The sequence below is a fragment of the Cricetulus griseus genome, chromosome 5 (genome assembly GCF_003668045.3).
Source record: "Cricetulus griseus strain 17A/GY chromosome 5, alternate assembly CriGri-PICRH-1.0, whole genome shotgun sequence".
NCBI lineage: Eukaryota > Metazoa > Chordata > Mammalia > Rodentia > Cricetidae > Cricetulus > Cricetulus griseus.
Window position 1 is genome coordinate 109721954 of NC_048598.1, and position 22250 is coordinate 109744203.

The following is a 22250-nucleotide window of genomic DNA, read 5'->3' on the forward strand; positions in this document are numbered from 1 at the left end:
TAATTGCAGATATAATCAAACGAATTGTTTTGGTTTGAGTTCCCAAGCCTGCAACTCTGATTGCTGACCTTCCAATATTTGCTTGGATTATCTTTGTTTCGGCAGTGATAGGTATATACTTATTCCATTCATCCTTCAAAATTTCATGTCAAACATGTATTTCCTACTGCAAAATCTTTCTATCATTCACATTTATGGAAGTATATGATTTCCTTCTAAGCAATACTTTCAGAATTTGTTTTTTAAATTGGAGTTGTTTTGTTTATTTTTGGTTCTGTGTGATTTTGTGTTATGAGACAGGGTTTATCTACATAGCTCTGGGCATCCAGAGTTCTTCCTACCTCTGCCTTCCAAGTACTGGGACTAAAGCTGTGTACCACTATGCTCGCCTCATACTGGAGTTTTTTTTTAATTTTTATTTATTTTTTTATTTTGGACTTTGCTGTGATTTCGTGCTTATTTCTTTTGTCATAGTCTTGTTGTCTCTATTGTACCCCTGCTGTTCTTCCACTGTAAACAGTACATGATCTGATGTGCATATATTCTCCTGTTTGGAGAGCTCTGTCTGCTTCTTCTTTTTATTTCTACAACTCTCAGCTCTCATTAGCGATTTTATATAACCACTACAACTTGAAATTGCATTCCTCCTCTCATCTTCATTTTTGATACTGGTTACTGAAACTTGTGGTCTCATGACTGCTAGGGAAGGCCAGTTCTCGGCCACTGAAATACATCTCTACCTATTTTTTCTTTCTTTCTTTCTTTCTTTCTTTCTTTCTTTCTTTCTTTCTTTCTTTCCCTCCTCTCTCTTTCTTTTTTCTTCTTAATGTCTCATTCAGTTCCCCCAGGTTGGTCTTGACCTCATTATCTAGTCCAGGAAGCCTTGACTTTATAATCCTCCTCATTCATCCTCATGAGCAAATGTGGTAACATGCATAAGCCACTGAGCATCCTTGAAATTGCTCTTTTTGATGTCACTGCCATCTGTTTTTGGAATCAAAGGAAAAATAGTGTTTTAAAAATATTTTATAATGTTAATTAAGTTATTGAGGATTTCAAACACTGTATTTTAAAATAATGTTTTATTTATTCCTTGAGAATTTCATAGGGGTGAAATTCCATAGAGAATTTCATTTAGTCACCTCCTCCCAGATACTCCCACCTCCCTACCCACCCAAATGAATGTTCTTTCTCACTCTTCCATCCTTCTCCTTTTTTCAAAAAAGTTTGTGTTAACTGACTGCTGGGAGCTTTGTAGGTTGACTGGTATACCTGGTATCACTCCATTTAATAAAACCGACTTTCCTGCTCCTGGCATCAATCAGGTACTAATGTCCCGTCAGCTATGGGTAGGTCTCTGTGCCCACATGATCTTCCATGATAGAATGCTGTCTGCCCTGTGCTAGTGCGGGTCTAGCACATGTTGTCACAGTATCTGTCAGTCGATACGTGCATATGCACTTCATGCCTGGAAAACGCTGTCTTCTTGAAGTTATCCACCATTTCTCATTCTTGAAATTGACCCATCTCCCTTCTTCCATATGGATTCCTGAACCTTAAGGTGATAGATGTAATATAGAGATTTTATTTAAGACTGAACATTCCAAAGTCTCCTTTTATGTACTCATTGAATAGCTTGTAAACTATATTTTGAAAATTTTCATTGCCATCCTCTTCCAGAGCAATGGTCCATTCCATTCCCACCCAAATTCATTTCCTCACCTTTGCTAAACCCATAGAATACCATCATTACTGCTTATATATGCTATATGGCCATTCTTTGGAGTGTGTCAGACCTATTATTGACCATGCCTTTTAACCTCACATAAGGAAGAGAGCGCAGATGGAACATTTAGTCAGATAATCTAATTTCAAATCCTCCTGGTCCCAGGAATACATCTTATGACCAGTACCATCTTTGTTTTATTACCAATACACTGAAATTGGACAGAACACAAAATTATAAAGGCCTGCAGATATCAACAAGCCCAGGTTGAGTCATTTATGTGAGACTCCTTATCTACAAATAGCAATGAATGCACAATATTGTATCATGTAACATTACTTCCCTGGTCAGGTAGAGATTAAGGCAGCATGATGTACACAGTCATTACATCTGTGCAGCTGTGGCTCTGTTGGGAGTCATCATATGTTCATGGGGGTTCAGAGTCTTTGATTATTGAAGGCAGCAACCATGAAAAACTGTTGGTGGGAATGTTTCAGTAAAAACAAATAAGATCTTAGAAGTGATATGGTGGTACATGCCTTTACTTCTAGCACTAGAGAGGTAGGCTGATCTCTTTAATTTTAAGTCTGGACTGTTTCTATATATTAAGCTCCAAACCATTTAGGACTATCTCAAAAAAAATCAAAATTATAACAAGCAAAATGAACAGGCAATATCAGCAAACTGGGGAAGATGTTTGTATGCATAATTCAGCTTTACTGGTTTTCATACTAAGGTAGATTTTCCAGGTGTGTGCAGTCTGGCAGATTTAGAGTTCATGCATACCAGACCACACTTGGCTAGTCTTTTAGATTGTCATCGTGTATAAAGATATTTCTATGAAAGTAATCAAACTGTCCAAAAGATAGAAGGAAATGATTGGTCTCCACTCAGCAAGATGACTTATTGGGTAAAGTTACTGCTGTCAGTTCTAAGCACATAAGTTCCATCCCTGGAAGCTACGTTTTAGGAGGGGAAAAACAACTACACTAAGGTGTCCTTTACTTGTACATGAGCTCCATAGCATGTACAAACACACACATGTATGCATATACACATAAATATAAATATAATACTTTGTCTCCTTTACTTCATTCTTTTATCCTAGATATCTTTCCCAGTTTCAATTTATTTTCTTTTCAGACGTTTGGTTATGAAATTCAGAGAACCTTTCTGTGATAACCTATTTACTTCATTTGAAAATTTATTTATTTATCAGTCATAGTTCCAGGATGAACATTATGTTTAAAAGTTTTATTACTAGTAAAATTTGATACATAATGGCATTGTGTATTTTACCATCCAAACCCATAAGAAATAATTTGTGATTTTGTTATTTAATTATTTCTTTAAAAATTTGCCCTTAGATGCTAGAATGTGCATATAAATCTGGTTGTACATCTGACACATTCAATTATTTTTGTTGGTGTCTGAATCTAAATTTGTAAGAAAATGTGAATGTTCCCCTGTGTGTGTCCAAACAAAGGATATATGCAGTTGATTATGCTTGCTTTACTGTTATAATATTTTCTTTGCTTTTTTGTTTGTGTGTTTTGTTTGTTTCTAAGAATATTTCCCTTGGTTATAGATAAAGTTAATTTTCTTTGAAAATAAAAGCCATGGGTTTGAAGACTATCAGTCAAACTCACATATGAAAGGCATGAGACACAGAGATGTCATTATTCGCTGTAGCAGAATATAATTTTAAAGTGTGTGCCTTTTGGTTTTGCTGCATTTGTTTAACTGTGTGAAATTGTGTTTCTGTGACTGTCTACAATACCTGGTCATCCTAATAAGGAGCTGAAAGTCCAATAACAAGGCAAGAGCAAGGATAAGCATGGCTGGCAGGCAGAGAAAATAGATCAAAGGAGAAATGAGAAGAATGGAAGAACAAGGAGAGAGAACATCAGGGGTCAGCCACTCAGGCACCCAGGCAGCCATGGAGGAAGTGAGAAAGTATGATAATGCAAAAGTCAGAAAGATAAAAACCAAGGGGGAAAAGGTAGACAGTTAATTTACTATAAGAAAAGCTGGTTAGGAACAAGTTAAGCTAAGGCTGGACATTCATAACCAACTACCTTTTGTAGTGGACCCCCTACAAAAGGCCAAAGAGCCTAAAAGTGAAAAAAAACAACAACAAAAAACAATTGCCCAAGATCACAAGAGTAGCTATCAACAAATCAGTAATAGGATAAAGGCTGGGGAGGTGGGTGGTTCATTAATTGACTATTTGCCATACAAATTTCAGGACCAAAGTACTGGTGCCTAGTAAATATTGAGTGGGCATGGCAGTAACTCCAGCCTAAGAAGTTGGAGACAAATGATTCCCAGACAAAGCTAGATAGCAAGACTAACCATTTCAATGACCACTTCGTTTAATTGATTCTGCCTAAGTTAATAAGATGCTTAAGCAATTGTGGATGAATCCTGACATTCATCTTGGTCATCCACATGTGGGAACATGTGTGTGAGACCTCCAAACACTCACACACACAAAAGTGCATGCACACACATTATTCTAGAATATCTTCTAATTTGATTGTATATGATAGTTCAGACATTCGAAACCTTTTAAGTTTATGTGGATAAATCAACAAGTAACATTTCACCAGGGCAAAATAGTAAGAGATCATAGTTTTGAGCAAGGCTTCATTGTCCACTCATTAACTTTATTGTAGTCCTCTAATAATACTTGACATGTACTTACCTCGTGAGAGTTGTTCCTTCTTATTAAAATTATTGACATATCTGCCCTTAGATGAACAGACACAATCTTTTCTTCAGAGTTTCTCTGTACTAAGTAACATGATATAGTTAATGTAGAATAATTTTGTTTGTGGAATGAATAACATTGTGTTTTAGATCATATACATATGTATGTTTACCGCAAGACATTGCCTACTTACTTTCCACCATCTCCTTTATATGTTTCAGTTCATATAATATATTTTAAGTTATAAAATAGTCCTATTTTTAGGAAGGGTACAGCTAACACATACACAGGCTTATGTGAGTAAGTGCATGTATATGTATGTGTATGTATGCACACATACACACAGAGAAATCATAGACTACAAATAATTTAATGTCAGTATCTAATTCATATCTATATACCTACTGCTGTACTTGATTAGAGTCCTTCAAAATGTATCAACTGAGCAAACACTCTGTAGTCACCAATCTAAATCTATAGTATGCTCATTATAAACTAAAAATCTCCCCAAATGTTCTCGTATCTATAGGATAATATCAGATGTAAATGGAATTTTCAAAGTTTTTTGTTTTTGTTTTCAAGTAGTCATTACATGTTTTGATCTCACTAGTTCCCGAGACAATTTTTTTTTTGTTCTAGGTGATTCCTGTTTGCAATTGTATTGTGACTAATCTTTGTTAGTAATTTTCGTTTTTAGCTTAAATAGCAGAAGAATAGACAGGCATCAAGAACCCTTGAAATTCTTAGTGTTTTCAAGGAAGCCATGATGATCTCTGTGTCCTGTGTGAATTTCTGGAATGAGTGATATTTCATTTATAACAGAAAATTTGTGAAGAGCTGAGTGACACTGGATTTCTTCCTTAATTTTTTTTTTTAGCAACTTTCATCCTGAACTTACTGGTCCCTCCTCCCAAGAAATGTTATCTTTCTTTTATTCACATTGTCTACATTAGTAGAGCATGTTCCTACTCATCTCCAAACCCAGGCATCACTGGGTTATCCCTATCGTCTTCTTTCTTGTTACCAGCTGACATTAATGATCACGTAGTTTCTGAAAACCTTATTCTCACTGCTACTAACTCAGGCTTCTGTCATTTGTTTTGCATACCACAATAATCTTTGGACTGCATGTTTGCTTTTTCTTGTAGGATTATCTTTTTGTGTACTGTGAAGATGGGACTTTGCAAAGGTACCTTCTGATAGTTTAATATGAGCTGACCAGTCAATAGCTAAGCAAGAGAGTATAGGCGGTGCTTCTGGGGAGAGAGGAATTCGGGGAAGAGTCTGGTGGGGGGGATTTATCAGCAAGATGTGGCAAAAGTTAGACAAACACTCTATTGAGTAAAGGTAACAAACAGGAAGGTATAAAACTCTGAACCCCCTAAGATAGGTTAGATAACAGAGTACTTTCTCCAAATTTGCCAAATACAAATGGACTGGACACTGTGAATGTAATTTTTATGTGATAGTTGTTCTTATTGTATATAGTTTTACTGTGTTATAGTTAAAACCTTTCCTTTTTATTTAGACAAAAAGAGGAAAATGTTGTGGGATAATCTTTCAATACACTGTGAAGATGTGTCTCTGCTAAGGCACCTTATGGTTCATTTAATAAGGAGCTGAACAGCCAATAACTAGGCAGGAGAGGATAGAGAGGACTTCTAGGAAGAGAAAGGAACTCAGGGGAAGAATCAATCTCAGAGGCATGGAATTTGCCAGAGAGATGTAGAGGAAGTCAGATGTACAGAGTATGTACATAAGCCACTGGTTATGCAAAGGGTTTTAGAAAATAAAGACATGAAGAGACTAAAGTTTTTCTCAATACTCAGAAAAATTCAGCTATTGGTGATTTCCCAACAAACATCTCATTCCCAAAGTTTCACACCTAAGCCTATCCTTTTATCATGTATTTTGGGTTCCAATATATCTCTAAGTTTTCTCAAATGTACAATTCAAATGCTACCATTGGAAATATTCCTTCTTTCTCCATTGTAATTCATTTTTCCTTTTGTGCGTATAAATGTGATGGAATAATTAAATGTGCTTATTTTATGAACCAACCATTACTTTCACTGGGATGTTCAGCTAATCCAAGGACAGGATAAAAATCTTACAGGTTGCTTTGTCTTCACAGTATCTAGCTTCATTGTTTGCAAATATCCAGTGCTCAGCAAAAGCTTATCACTTGAACCAAAGTGGAGCCATGTGTTTGCCTTTGATGCACCAAGCAATTACAAGCTGAGTTAATCTTAAACAGCATCATGTTCAATCTGCTTATTGGAAAAGCAGAAACACAAACAAATGTGAAAATCAAATAATTTTTGCAAGAACAATTAATATGACAAAATAAGCAGCCAGCTCCCAGCATTGTCACCCTGAACTTGGACTTGCCTTTCCTTTTTATCTAGCCACAAACGACAGCTCCATTCAGATGACAATGGGGTCACATAGTCAGCGCTTGTAGGAGCCAATTATCTGCCAATGTTTTAATGGGTCATGTAGCCGCCACTACCAGATGTCATGTCAGGGTGAAGATAGTGGTAACAGCCATACTGTTGAAGGCTATAATTTACAAGACACTGAACTACAGTTATCAGCCCTGCATTTATGTAGGGGACCTTGTAAGTCATCTTTCTTATCTCATTAATACATTTCTTTTCTTATAACTATGTCATTAGAGTCAGCATTGTGACATAAGTTGCTTGTAATGGTTATTCACAGAAAGAATAAAGTGGGAGTAATGTGCCTGAAACCACACACCCAGAAAAACAATGAAATGACTCCATGATTCTAAGACCTTAGTTTACTTCCCAGCCTAATTTCATTTCAGCACAACCCACGACTTGATGGATCCACATAGCTGATCCACATATGCTTGCTTCTAGTCTGATAATAAATATACTTGGTCTTTTGGAATTTTTTAACTCATACTCATTTCCTCCATATCTGTAAATGTTTGCTTTGGCATATCTATCATCTTTCAAAACACAGCTATAGCACCACACCCTCTCCCACAGGTACATTTGGGTGGCATGACATATATCTTTGCTTCCCCAATACCACTGGCCTCTTCTTCTCAGAACCCTGCCTCTATTCTGCTCTCGTCTCTTTCCACAGGACATGTGCTCTTTGGAAAACAAATTACTCATCCTCTCTACTTTGCTGCTACAGATTTTAGCATAGTTTTTGGCAAATAAAAACACATATTGATATTTTTAATAAATGAGGAGACAGGATGGCACGTGTCTATAAGAAGCAGAACTTGGCATCACAAGATCACAACACAGGGGCAACTTACTGCCAAAGATGACTACTTCTTGTTCCAGCACTTCATCTTCACCTGTCCTCTTGCACTGAATGGACAGAAATGATTTATTCCCAGTGAAATGTTTCTACCTGTGCTGTAGGCTGTTGTTTCTACCATCTATTACATATTTAATTTCCTACTATATTTCACCTTCCTTTTTTAGCCATGGGCATTTTTTCAAGATCAAAACAATTTCCATTTAAGTAGAGGTTTATGTTTTTCAACCTCCCCCAAACAAAAAGTCTGTACATGATCACCAGAGTAGGTGGTCAGCCACATAATAGTTGTTATCTTATGGCAGAAAGCACTCCTTTAGCCATGGATTTTAAAATGTATGCATTTAGGAGGTTCAGTTCTGAAGCCTAGAAGCTACTCATTTAAAAAACACAAACTGAAAATTGAAAAATCTTGAAGGTGAAGCATTACAGCTTGAGTAAGAAGGCTAGTTAGTATAGGACATGCTTTTTATTTTGAGCTTGAGTTCTTCTAATAAGTAAAGCAGGGTGAGAATTGTGTAGCTTCATTCTGTCAAAACACACTGCTACTTATAGGCTTCGAGATGCTGCCAATAAGATATTTCTTCAACCCCAAGGTTCCACAAAAATAGACTCTTGGAGAAGATTATTGTTGACAGTGCATGAGTTGAAATAACCAGGAGTTAATAGCTTCTGGCAAACAGCAGCATTTTTTTTTCTTTTATGTGAGCAGTTCTTCCTCTGTTGGTGAGCCAAACAAAGCACACTTAGTGTGTTTTCAAAGTGGCACATAGGGGTTGTGGGTCATTCATTAGTCATTGGGTAACAGAGTCCTGTCTGCTAAGCTTCTGGAAGTGGGGTCCCATCTCTTTTCAGTTTTGAATTAGAAGTTGTTTTTCTTCCAAAAAAAAAAAAAAAACCCTTCTTTAACTGCTTCTTGAAGAGCTTGCATATTTCTTGTCTCATTTTATCAAAACTACAACTGTATCAGCTTTCTGTCAACATGGAAGTGGTGTTAAGAAAAAAGGAGAGTATCTTCAAAAAGTCACCTTTTGTTCTATTCATATACAATATATGCAATACTTAGCCAAAATTTATGTTTCTAAATTATTCCCTTCTAAGAAAGCAAGTTTTTTCTTTCTTTTTTTTTTCCGGGTGCACTGGGTGGCTCAATATTCAGCAACAGTATGTCTATTGTAGGTATCTAAGACATGGATGGAAATAATTTAGACCCCCCATACTTAAACTTGCTTCGGAGTATGAGATTTGATGCCATGTAGACTTGAGCAGGAGGTCTGACTCCAATTTTTCTAATGATGAGATTTAGGTAACATAACTTCTCAAAGCCTATTTGTCCCTGCCAAAGTGAGTGTAATTATAAAACTCGGCTCCCGACAGACTTGACCTGTGAAGTCAAATTTGATAATTAATGTATGCAAACTATCTCAGTACCTGAGATCATTCCCCCACTGCCTTGCCTCCTTTTCCACTGTTCACCAGTATTTTTCTTTTTCCATCCTCTTCAGTTCTCTCCTCTACTTCATCTCTTTGTCCACTGTTAATCTATTTCAACTGTTAATAATTACCTAGGAAACCATACCTTACTGAGGTGTCTTCGCAAATGAAAGGGAAAGGACATTTTATTTTTGTCCGAATTCTATTATGTTGAAAATAAACTAGATTTGTATTTTGGTATGATCTGGAGGCTTCTAACTGGAAATGACTCCAGCTCTCTGAGTGTACTCACACAGCAGGCTCTTTCGTTTGATAGAAGGGGAATCACAGACCACAAACTCCAGTACAATATCAGATGGAATACCTGGGGTCTTTCCTCTAGGCTTTCTGGATTTCTGTGAAATGTCCAGTTTGTCAGGTCAAAGTGAGTTCTAAGCAGTAATTGAAGGCAGTGTGTGGAGACCTTACCCACTTTAAATTGGAGCTTTCCAAGCTGCATCAGGCAACAGAACTCTGACATTTTGCTTGTTTTCATGCAAACACAAAACTCAGCTACTTAATTGATTTTGAGCTGTAATGATATGCAGCTGTGACTTCCCCCAGGATCGTCTTCCTCTCCAAGCCTGCCTCTGTTCTTAGCATCTAGCTCTCCTGTGGTCCTCAGTCTTTCTGATCCTTTAGCACAGCCCATGCTTGGCTAATCCTTCAAACAATCAAAAATGGAAATAAAGCAATTTAGTGGAACTAATTGTTTTAATCCATTTCCAGTGTTCATGCTGAAAATAATTTTTAAATCTCTCTCTAGCTAGGCAGTGGTGGCTCACACCTTGAATCCCAGCACTCAGGAGGCAGAGGGGGGTGGATCTCTTTGAGTTCAAGGCCAGCCTGGTCCACAAATGGAGTTCCAGGAAGGACTTCAAAGCTACACTGAGAAACGCTGTCTCAAAAAACAAACAAACAAACAAACAAACAAACAAAAAACTCAAACCAAAAACAACACCACCAACAAAACCTCTAAAGCCTCTCTCCAATTTCCTTGACTTCCTTCGTCTTGTGTACTTGATGCATGGCCAAGCTTTTCAAAGAGTAACTAAGCCTGTATTTTTTTTCTAAAAAGAACATTTTTTAATAAGTTATATCTACTTATTGAAATAAATAACCCATATGTAATCTGGTTAAGTGATACATATTTAACTAAAAGTAATTTGTCAATGAATTGGAAAAGCAAGAGTGTCCCAAGGTTGTAGAAATTGGGATTCAGCTGTCTTTTTTGGGATCTGTGCAAGGTAAGACAGTACCCTGCCCTTGAGTATCTTACCCCAAGAAGCCTTTCATAATGGAGGATGGATATACTGGATTTTTAATTCTTAAACTTTCCAGTTGCAGAACCCTCAGGAAAGCCCTGTGCTGCTCTATGCATTACTGATTAATCCATAAGGTGACAAAAGCTAAAAACATCTAAGTTATTTATTTGAAAAGACTGTTATATATTAATGTTTGATTATCAAACTTAGGATTATATATGTAAAGCCTTAAGCACAATGACTGAAACATAGTAATAATTATTACTAATTATGTATGATAATTAGTTGTAATATGAGCTATGATCTGATTCTTTGCCTTATCAATTAGGCTCCATATGCATGCTGCCCACACAAGGAGAGGCATGCTATGCATACCATTGTGGCTCAACTAATGAGAAGGATGCCATTTCAGGAAGTACCAGTATCACTTTACTTTTCTGGATCATAATAGCTACAGAATTATTTATTTTTAATTTTTATTTATTGTTATTGTTTTATTATTAATATAAAATGTTTTTTAAATTTATTTGGGCATTATTTGTGAAGAACCCCATGACACTCTTCCTAAAGGGGGAAAATAAATTTTTTTCTCTCTCACTGCACTTCAGAAAATGTGACTGTCTTTTTCCCACAAAAATCACGTCTTTTCTGGGGCTTCCCTCATGTTCTCTAACAATGGTCTACAACTTCTGCCAGGCATAAGGACATTCTTGAAGAGGGCGCAGTAGGGGATGAAACAGGAATGGAAACCTCTGAGTGCAGTTGCATGTGGGTGGCCTGCCTCTCCCCGGGCCCCACCCTTCTCCTGAAGACTTGCCAAGAGCATTTTACAGAAGGGAAATAAGTCTCCAGGGTGGCATTCCCCGTTTCAAAATGGGAGAAAGCACGTGACCAGAGAGAGTGAGCTTTCAGGAGGATGGAAGGTGTGATGAGCAGGAAACAATTCTTACCTCCTAATGTAAGTTCCCCAGAGGCTGCTCTCCATTCCAGCTTTTAACCAAATTGACACGATAGTCCTGAGAAAAGATAATAGCGGACATTCAGCCATCCAAGCATTTACTTAGATTCTAAGCAGCACAGTATCATGTAAGAGTTGAAATACACTCATTCCCTGGAAGTAGTGGGGAGGGCAGAGTTGTGTAATTGCTATATAATAGCTACATATTTAAAATACGTATTAAGAGGGGGATATGGTAGAGGAAACTCCAGGAATTTCTGGGTGAGGCAAGCATGCAAGAAGCGACGTGCTTGGATGCTTACAGTGAAGCTGAGGAAGAGCACAGTGTTGTACTTTTACAGGAGCACAGAGGATGTTAAAGAAGGTGAACTGACAAGGCTAAGACATTAGGCAAGGCCCAAGGTGAAGAGCTCCATTGGCTATTCAGAGTTCTAAAAATAGCGCATTGGGAAGCTTGTAAAAAACCTTTGAATGAAAAGTAAATAAAATTGTTTGCATTGTAGAAACATGAGTCTAGTGACAGTTTTAAAGCTGGGTTGTGAATAAGGCCCAAATGTAGGGGGGGTGGGAGGCTTGAGAAATGCTTCCTATACAGGAGAGTGTGAACATTACTGTCCTGAGAAATAATGTAACTATTCACTGTCATAAGAAATGGAGGATGCACAAGAGAAGAGGGAGTGGGGTGTATAATAGTACTCAGGAAAGTCCAAATAGGTTCTGACCTGGGTTCTCTGATGCACTGGGTGTTCATTTCTCGAATCAGGAAGTAACTACTAGGTGAGATTAAAAAAAAATCTCATTTTTATCTCTGTTCTCTTTGAGAAAACACACAGATGGTCACTCCAGCCTGTAAAATGAAGCTGTAAGAAGGTCTTACTGGTTATAGGGTTAAGTGGATGGATCTGCATAAATCAGTTTATGTGTTCATAACACGATTGTAGAAAGAAGGACAACTGCTTATTGAAAGCAGAATGCAGGCAGCATCATACAGAGGCGCACAAAAGACCTAGACCTCCAGTGCTTGTATCGAGCATTCCTGCCTCATAACTTCCCAGCTGTTTACCTTTGAGCAAATTGTTTAGCCTCTCTGAGCACCACATTCTCATAGGTAATGTTCAGGCCACATGGACGCTGCCTCAAAATACTGCTATGTATATTGATTAAATGAATACTTTTAAAAAGCTGATTTGAGCAAGAAAGAAAGTCAAGTATTATTCTGAGAGATACTGAATAAGAGGCCTTAGGGAATGCATATGGCAGGAGTGGAAGGGGATTTTAAGGAGAATTCTAGACCGCCCCAACATAAATGTGGCAAATAGAATTAGACAGTCCATAAAAGGAAATGAAGAAGAAAAGGAAAAATAAGACTTAAAGAGTATTGCTCTCTGGAAGACAATGGAGGGAAGCCATCCTAGGAATGTCTAACACAGGCAAATGCCAACACATAATTCAATTAAAATTAAAAATTAGGAGTGTCTTTGTACTTGGCCATTCTGGTATTTTTACTGAAATCTGTATGTTTTCAGCAAAATGGTCTTGACTTATGGGAGGGGTATAAATAAAAGACAAAGATGTAAAAATACTTACATGGTAATTTTTCAGAAAGCTGGACAGTGCAGGGAGGGAAGAAATAAGCGGGCATCCCACGGGCAGGGAACTAGTGGGGGAGGAGTACTAATACTTGTTGCTTTTGCTTCTAGAGTTATATAATTATGCAAGAAGACAGGAAGTGTGAAAACACATAAAAGAAAATAAATACATCAAGTAACTTTGCACAGAAGAAATATGATTTTCTTTGCTTTTAATAACTTTGCAAAAGCACTTAGGAGTAGAGTGACTTTCTGTAGATTAATTCATCGCAACCCAGACTGTGGTGAGGTCCTCCAAAGCCTGATGTTCAAAATTTTGTGATGATTGTTCTCTTAGGCTCCACTGTCAATTTGAGGCCAGTCCCTATTCTGCTTCTTCCTGTATCCCCACTGCTCTGGACTGTTCTGCCTAACTCAGTAGTGATGCAACACATAGTTATTTAAATTTCACTTTCATTGAGAATAGAGTGTCTCAGTTGTACAACTACATCTCAGATGCGGATGTTGTTGTGATCTCTGAGTGAGAGAGGACAGCTATAGAATGCTTTCTGTAATGAAGAACGACCCTTAAGACCACACTGTCTCTGCTCCAAATTTCTGATGTTTATAATACACAGAGAGCTCCTGGTGCTGCTCCTGTCATCACTCTGCTGACCTTGAACCTGAGAGTGGTCTTTGCTGCTTGGCTTCCCTACTGGGTTCACGGCCCTTTGATAGTTTTCTCCTTGAGATCCTTCTGTCTTTTCATCTTTTACAGCATCTCAGGTTACTGCTCTTCCTTCTGAAATTTTCTTTTCACAGACTGCAGTTGCCACCCTTGAAGAACTTGGTGAATATGCTCTTGTCCAGTAACTTAGAGGAGATATGGAATCAAATTGCCCTCTCGGTTGCATTCCACAGACCTTTCACCAACTTGCAAGTCAAATCCTCTACCTGTTCTGAGATTGCCTTTGCGATACTGCCATGCGATTCTCCCATCTAGAAGTAAAATGTTATTTGATGGAGTACTTAGCAAGGTGTACTTTGATTGATGTACACAAGCTATGATGATAACTTTTGTGTCAGATGGGAACAGTTCTTAAAATGACAGAGCTTTAGTTTTTCACTTGGAAGAGTCCACTACCATGGGTATGAGTGAATTATATGGCACAATATGATTTTCTCCTTCCCCTTTACCTCTCCCTACCTACTTTGTTTTTCCTTTACCCCTCCTTCCTTCACTTCCTCTTTTCCCTCTTCCACTCTCTCTGATTCTCTCCCTCCCTCCCTCCCTCCCTCCCTCCCTCCCTCCCTCCCTCCCTCCCTCCCATCTTCCTTCCTTTCACCCCACTTTCTTCCCTTACTATATCCTTCCCTCCTTTCATTTCTTTGTTTTTATTTATCCATTTTTTTTGTGTGTGGGTCTATACTCAGAACAATATCAGTGTATTTGATTGTAGATGAGGAACCTCTAAGACACAGCTATAGTGATTGATGGCTTGCTATTTGTAATAGAGGATGAAAGAGGGAGGTGGCCAGCTACTACCCACTAGCTCCAAGTTTTGGACTTGAATATATATATATATATATATATATATATATATATATATATATATATATTCTTTTTCCCTTTCTTTCGTGTTGTTTTGTGTGACCATCAGACAAATTATCAACACTCTGCTTCACACAGGAAGATGGAGAAAGAGCTAGTGCTATTTTGGGAAGCAAAAGGTTTCCTAGAAATCCTGGAGGAATCCGCAACATTGGGAGTGAATCAGATAGCATTCCTTGTAGAGAAAATGAGGGGAAAAGAGGAGTAAAGGGATCAGTGAGGGTTTTGTGCATTTGTTGTATTGACTCCTCAGAGGACACAGCACCAGCTTCTTGGACCATCTTTCTCTTATGCTTTCAGTTCATCTTTTAGTAGAAATCCTAACTGTTCTTGCAGCCACGTATGAATGCCTCCTGCAGAAATCAAGCAGCCCCTGCCTTTGCTTCTCTCTCTTGCTTTGCAATCTCAGCTGTTCTCAAGTGCAAACTCAGTGACGTTTTACTAATAATTTCAACTGAAGTGAGTTTCTGTGTAAAGTATATTCTTTCTTACAAGCTGTGGAATCAGCCAGTATTCATATAGTTTTTGAAAATATAATCAATAATCATATAAGTTCTCATAACTTGTATTTTGCATTCATTTAGAACAAAATATTATCTTTATCATAGACAATAGTAGCACTTTTTCCTGTGTGGAAATAGGAAATCTGATAGAAGATAGGATCAATAGTTGACATTTTATAAAACAATTTTTTCCTCAATTGTGTTGGCAAAATTTTTGTATATGTGATGCCGTTTTTTCAGTTGAAATAGATTTTTGGATGCTTTTCAAATTACATATTTAAAAATCTTCACATGTGTTCACTAATACACTTGTGTGTCACAGTCTGGAAATAGTGACAGTCACATTCTGTTCATTTTCAACCTTTCACATTTTATGGATTTATTTATTCTCATAAATAAATCTGTTGCTTAAAAGGAAGGAAAACTTAACTAGAAATGCATTCTTCATAGATAGTTGGACTGATTAAATTTTCTCTAATTTGGTGACCCAGTGAATAATGTCAGAACAGATCCCATAAAGAATTTCATGGTAATGTGAATATAAACACTTCGCATAAAATCAGGACTCCATTTGGCACCCTGTGAAGAATGTCTAATGACCTATCATACTCCAAGCTGAAGCAGTCCTGGAACATGAGTTAAGAACATCTGTTTAGAATGATTTTCCAGTAAGGCCTGCTTCTTTTACAAGGAAAACTCTGAAGAAAACATCAAGTGCTTACCATTACATCATGCTCCAGACCCTGTACCTCTGTAAGGCACACAGTTATATGAGCTTAACCCCCATTCCCAATAAACCGTCAATAAAAGCTGCCCCTTGTAACACCCGGTGGACATTCTTGGAAGATTGCCGTTAAAAGACAGACATCTCAGCTTGATCTCCAATGGAAAATACATTTTTCAATTCATATTTAGAAAAAGAAAAAAAAACTGCACTGGGAAGGCTGCTACTAAGCAGTCTTTGTTCATCGTAAGAGGCAAACCTAATCAAACCACAATAAAGAATAAAATTAAAACAAATATGATTCATGAAATAACTGGAATGGGGAATGATTCGGAGAGCCACAAATCACGTAGGGGTGGGGCTGGCTTTTTCCCTTGCAATGTTTTCTGCTGCAAGGAAAAATTTGCAAACCTGACAAACCATGTATGTGCCTGCACAGCAGAACCCTTTCAGTGTAAGAACAACCTTCTACTGGTACAAGCAAGGCACAGGGGAGTAGTATAGAGGCAAAGACAAAAACCTTGGACTTCTTGCTTCTAAAACACTTAGTCACTCATCCACTGAAGCACAATAAATCAGTCTCAATTTCATTATTCTAAAACAATGTGAAACCAAGCCAGAGACACCCAGCTATCTCATTGTAAGAGCCACATAGTATATATTTTATAGAAGAACTCTGTATAGTATAAAATATTACAAACGATTGCTCTAAATTTTTAAAATGGTTATAAGAAAAACAAGTGAAAAAATTTTTAAAAGGAAAACTGAGATATTAATTTAGTTCTTGATTAAAACTGTCAAATACTAATTATTACCAATAGATGAAGCTCTCAAGTGAAATGCTAAGGTATTTACCACAGGATTTCAAATATTGGCTTTTATTTAATTAAAGGTCATCTATTTCATTCATTATTCCCTTAAATAGTCTGCTAAAATTCTAAAGAATTCTTTTAATGCAGTATTGAAGACATTGTGTATGCAGGCTACATGTTTCCCAACACTCCCCTAAAATAATCTGCATTGTGATGATTGATGTTCCTTGGCAACTCAATGGGATTTAGCACCATCACCCCTGATACAAATCCTGGCATGTCTGTAAGGGTATTTCCAGAGAACTTTGAAGAGAGGTATAAAGCCCAGTCCTAAATGCCTAAATGTGATCCTACTATTTATCACACAGTGTAGCTTCCTAGACAGTGTTAGAAAAGAAGAAGGAGAAGAGTTGAGCACAAGTGTTCATTTTATTTTCTTCCTTGACTGGAAATGTAATGAAACCAGCTACTTTAGCCTCCCGCCACCATAACTTAAGTGGTATGATGAACTGGATTTCCTATACAACATAATAATGCCTTCTTTATAAGTTGCTCTGAGAGAGAGAGAGAAAGAGAGAGAGAGAGAGAGAGAGAGAGAGAGAGAGAGAGAGAGAGAGGACTCAAGATGGGTAGACAGAGGAACCCAAGCCGGGAGATTTTCATCAGGAACACTCCCTTTTAATGGAACAGAAAGAAACTAAATATAAAAAAGAAAGAAAGGAAGAAAGAAAGAAAGAAAGAAAGAAAGAAAGGGCTGGAGAGATGGCTAGGTGGTTATGAGAACTTGCTGTGCTTAAAGAGGATTTGAATTAAATTACCAGTGTCTATGTTGAGTTGCTCTTGGCCAACTGTCACTTCAAGCAAACAGAGATGGCATATTCTGTTCCTTCATCTGAACCTATACTTACATAGACATTCTTAGACATACACATAAATACTCATAAGCACATAAATAATAAAAATATTCTTTAAAATGTAAGTTATTATACAACATGATGATTATAATATTATATATTAGTCAGTACTTAGTGTTACCTTTTATATATTTAATCACATATCATAAATCTACAAGCTTAATAATTTAGATAGTCACATATTTCAAGATACCATGTGATAAACATATGTATTTTAAATTAAATATTTGTTACCTAACTAAAGGACACCATCACTGCCCATGTCAGATCTCCATTATATATGACTTCATTCCCTTCAACAATGTATATTTGATTTCCAGAAGTCATATATGTTTTTTTCTACAAACATGAATGATATTTCTTAATGATAGGTCAATTTTATATAAATATAGTGCTAGATTTGGGGAGTGTATTTAGTTTGGTGCTTTTATGTTTTCTCTTATGTGCTATTCTACACTAGGAATACCAGTGACCTGTATTTGTATTTAAATATAAATTAATTAAAATAAAAGGCACTCAGATCCACAGTCACAACAACAAAATATCAGTACTCACTCCCATCCATCTGTGACTAACGCTGTATTTATGATTGGATTAGAAAGTTCTCTGGGGTAGCATTTATCTGCCTTTCTCTCCACATGGTCCAAGGTGACTTGATCTTAAACAGAAAATGTAAGAAAAGAGTAAGTATGTATAAGGACTAAGGATACAGCTGAACCAGTAGAGTGCTTGCCTAGCATACAAGAAGCTTTGGATTTCATCCCCAGAATCACATAAACTGGTAAGGTTGTTTAATCCTGTAATCCTAGTCCTTTGGAGATGGGAACAGGGCTATTAGGAATTTAATGTCAGCCTCAGCAACCCATGGAGTACAAGGTTATTGGGTCACACAATGCTACCCAACATCCCAAGCAAACCAATCAAAGAATGAAAATAAAACAGGAAAATGAAAATAATATAAAAAATAGCATGAAAAAGCCATTCCTGATACAAAGTTGAATTTTTTTAAGGACTAACAAAAACAGTTTGGCGTAGGTTCTACCTTCCTCCAGTGAGATCATTAGGAGTTACCAAGTTACCAGTTCAAGTTCATATCATGAAAGAGTGTCAGACATGAGAAACTTAAAAATAAGTTCACTTTTTCCTGTTATGGAGCTTCCTTTCTAGTGTCACAACACTGTTCCTCATTCAGCACACACCTGCCAAACACAAAGTACAACAGGCTGTGACCTAATTGACTCAGACAGTAATCCATTGTCAAATTTAAAGCCCATTAGAGCATATCTATGAAAATACACTCACAAGGAAGCCTCAAGCAAAGGGCCATCTCATTATCACAGGTGAGTTACCAAGAAATTAATTCAACAGATTGTTGAGTAGTATCCTATGAGGAGTATGATACACTTTGTAGGCACACTATCTCACCACCATAGCCCACAGCCCTATAATTTAATGGTATTATATCAATTTTGTAGATGAGGGAACCAACTTAAAGAGGTAAGATAGCACTCCTAAGATTTCAAAAGTTCAAAGCAAAAGATGTAGCAACACTTTAATCCAAGCATATTTCACTTGAAATCCCATTGCCCCAACCAGATCTGTCTATGAGTAATCTCCTATGAAGAATGAGCCAGGGGAAATGTTCACCAACTTCTGTCACATAAGTGTCTGTATGTTTGCTTTGTGTGTGAAACAAGATGTTTTTCATGGCATTCACATAATTCAGCTTAAATTTTCATTTTTGTGGATAAGTTTCATAATAGTTAACCCATATGCTAAAAATAATGTCAGTAGAAGAAGAGTAACAAAGTGGAAGACAAGGACATCTTATTTTACTTAAGAATACTTATCAGGTATAAAATGCAAATACGTTTCTTTCTCTTCTTCTTTCCCTTCCCCTAATATCTTTCTTTATTCTACTCATACTGAAAAGCAAGGATTTAGCTTTATAAGTATGGAGTAATTGAACCAGGCAATATTAACTCAATGTGGTTCTGCACAGCTGTAATACCAACCTTTGAGAGGTAAAAATATAATGCTTTTTATAATTTCAAGACTAGCCTGTGCTACACAGCAAGTTCTAGGGCAGCATGGATTTCATAAGGATCTGCTCAAAAACACAGCAACAACAAACAAAACTTAGAGATCTGTTCTTATGCGTGGGAATGTGAATATATTTGTTTTGTTTCCATTTCAAAAAAAGATAAATTAAAACATGTGTTATTTCCTATGTTACAGAAATCATGCTGAATTTTAGAGATGGGAAGATAAATTTAACAGTACCAGTGGACTAAAAGATTATATCTAGTATGTAAAATACAGGGTGAATTTAAGTAACCTCCAACACCAAAACTAAAAAGCACAGTTTAAAAAAGATAGCATAATTAAGGCAGGAGCTACATTATCTTCTTTAAATGAAATCTTAATTCTCCTGAGAGGTCACTCATACCAAGAATAGCATTGGTATTCATTTCTAATAGTTCCACCCATCCATATTCAGCACTTAAGGAAACAAAAACAGAAAAAGTGCATGGAATTGCAAAATTTTCATGCCACATTTCTTACCTGAACAACTTAAGGATTAGTTTCCCTTTATCACACAATTGATTTAACTTCTATCTCGCTGTATCTGGAAAGGTCTTGTGAAATAATTACATGTGTGTTATCAAGTATATCAACAACTTAAGTACGCTTAGGATTATTCTCAGTCTGGAATCTTAACATTACACTATGGAAATATGTAGAGTTTCATATTTTATTATAATTCATTCACATTAAACATGCACAGCATGAAAACATTGTCTAAGTAAGTCTATGCAAACGACAAGTTTGATATATTCATAGAGATGTTCCCTTTAAATTCTTTGTCAGAGACCAAATATGAGTTGAGAGTTAAACATTCTGGTTTCCAGATGACAGAAAAGAAAAACTCATTGTTTTTTAGATAATTTCATAACTCTTTTCGATTAAATGCTGAAAGTTGTGGCTTTCAAACCATGTGCAGGCCATACATTGACATAGAGGTGACAGTGAACTTTTGGTAGCTGATTAGCAGGACTTCTCAAATCATTAAGCACAGCTCTTGCTCAGAGAAGAGGGCAAAGCAAAACTGACTACAAAACACTTTCATTCTATTTTTGCTATTATCTGTTCATAAGCTTATATTACAACCAAATTTTAACACCATACACAGAATACTAAATATTAATTTAAAACAACTTAAGGGAAATCATATTACAACTTCATGGCAAATTTAATTTGAAATGCTAAAAGCAACGCTTTCCCTGTATACTGTGTTTGCCTTTTCGGAAACAGGAGCATTGGAAGTGAGTTTCATTTTGATTAAGTGACTCTATAATTGCCGAATTCTCTCCAAGTCAGAAAGTAAAGCCCACACACCACAGGAGATGGGCAAGTCCTTGTTACTTGACAATTTATTTTCCCAGGATGTGCTAATCATCTTACCCAACAACCAATTGGATTTATTTAAATATAATCTCCTTGTGCAATAGTGGGTGCTTAGAAAAGCAATAGCTCTTAATGTTTTATTCAATAAGAGAAAGAAGCTTTGAGATCAGTTACAGTCCTAGTAATATGTTTAAAAGGTGAGGAGGATCTACAACAGCCAATAACATCTATTTTATTAGTTATTCAAACCCCAGTACTAGGATTTAACAGTGTTACTACTTTAGTACTGTTTTTTATTTTGTTTTTTTTTTTAAATAGAATATTCAGATATGAGAGGGATTTTTATTGTGGGCTAGCTCACATCATAATTGAAGCTGAAATATAACATAAGGGATCATTGAGAAACTGGAGAGAGAGTGGGGGGAGGGAGGGTGAGAGCAGCCAATAGCATGGATCTAAGATGGAAGCTGCAGAATCAGGGGGAAGACTAGCTGTCTGGCCTGTGAGGCCGAAGTCCCCAGTATCCAAGAGAACCATTGGTGCAAACTCTAGAGTTAAGGTTCAAAAGACCTGGAATATGATGCCTGAGAGGAGGGACGGGAACAGTGTTGCCACTTTGGATCTACTAAGAAAGTTTCCTTTATTTAGTTTTCCAAGTCCACCTAAGCTCTTAGGTTTTGGACCATGCTCCCCACATGGAGATTGTATATATCTTTCTTAGTTTTCAGATCAAAATGCTAATCTTCACAAGAAAATTTGCACAGAAGAGAGCTCCATAAGGTCCATCATTTCAGGATGGCTTTAATAGGCTGTTTCTAATTAATCTGCTCAGCTTAGTCATTCATGCTGAATATTCAGGCCTCTGGCACCCACAGCTTCTTGCTAAAAGCTGCTCATGACTGGTGGGCCTAAACTCATGTCCACCCACTTTCCATGCATCCTAGAAGGACTGACTGCTGATTTCAACCTGGTGGTCATTAGAATCTCTCAAATAAACTGCATCTTGGTTAATGATTCTTGTAATTTTACCTGATCACAATAACTACAATTTTCAGAATATCTTGGGTTAGTAGAAAAGATTGTCTGTTCTCGAATACATACTGACTACTGCTACTAACTTCAATTAATAATGGATGAAGAATATAAATGCTGTGTATAGATACTCTTTGCTTCCCTCTAATTTTACAATGATTTAAAAAAGAACAGATTGGGTGACAACATAAAATGTTGGCATAGTGATCTAACTAACTTGGGACAAGTCAGGTAATATA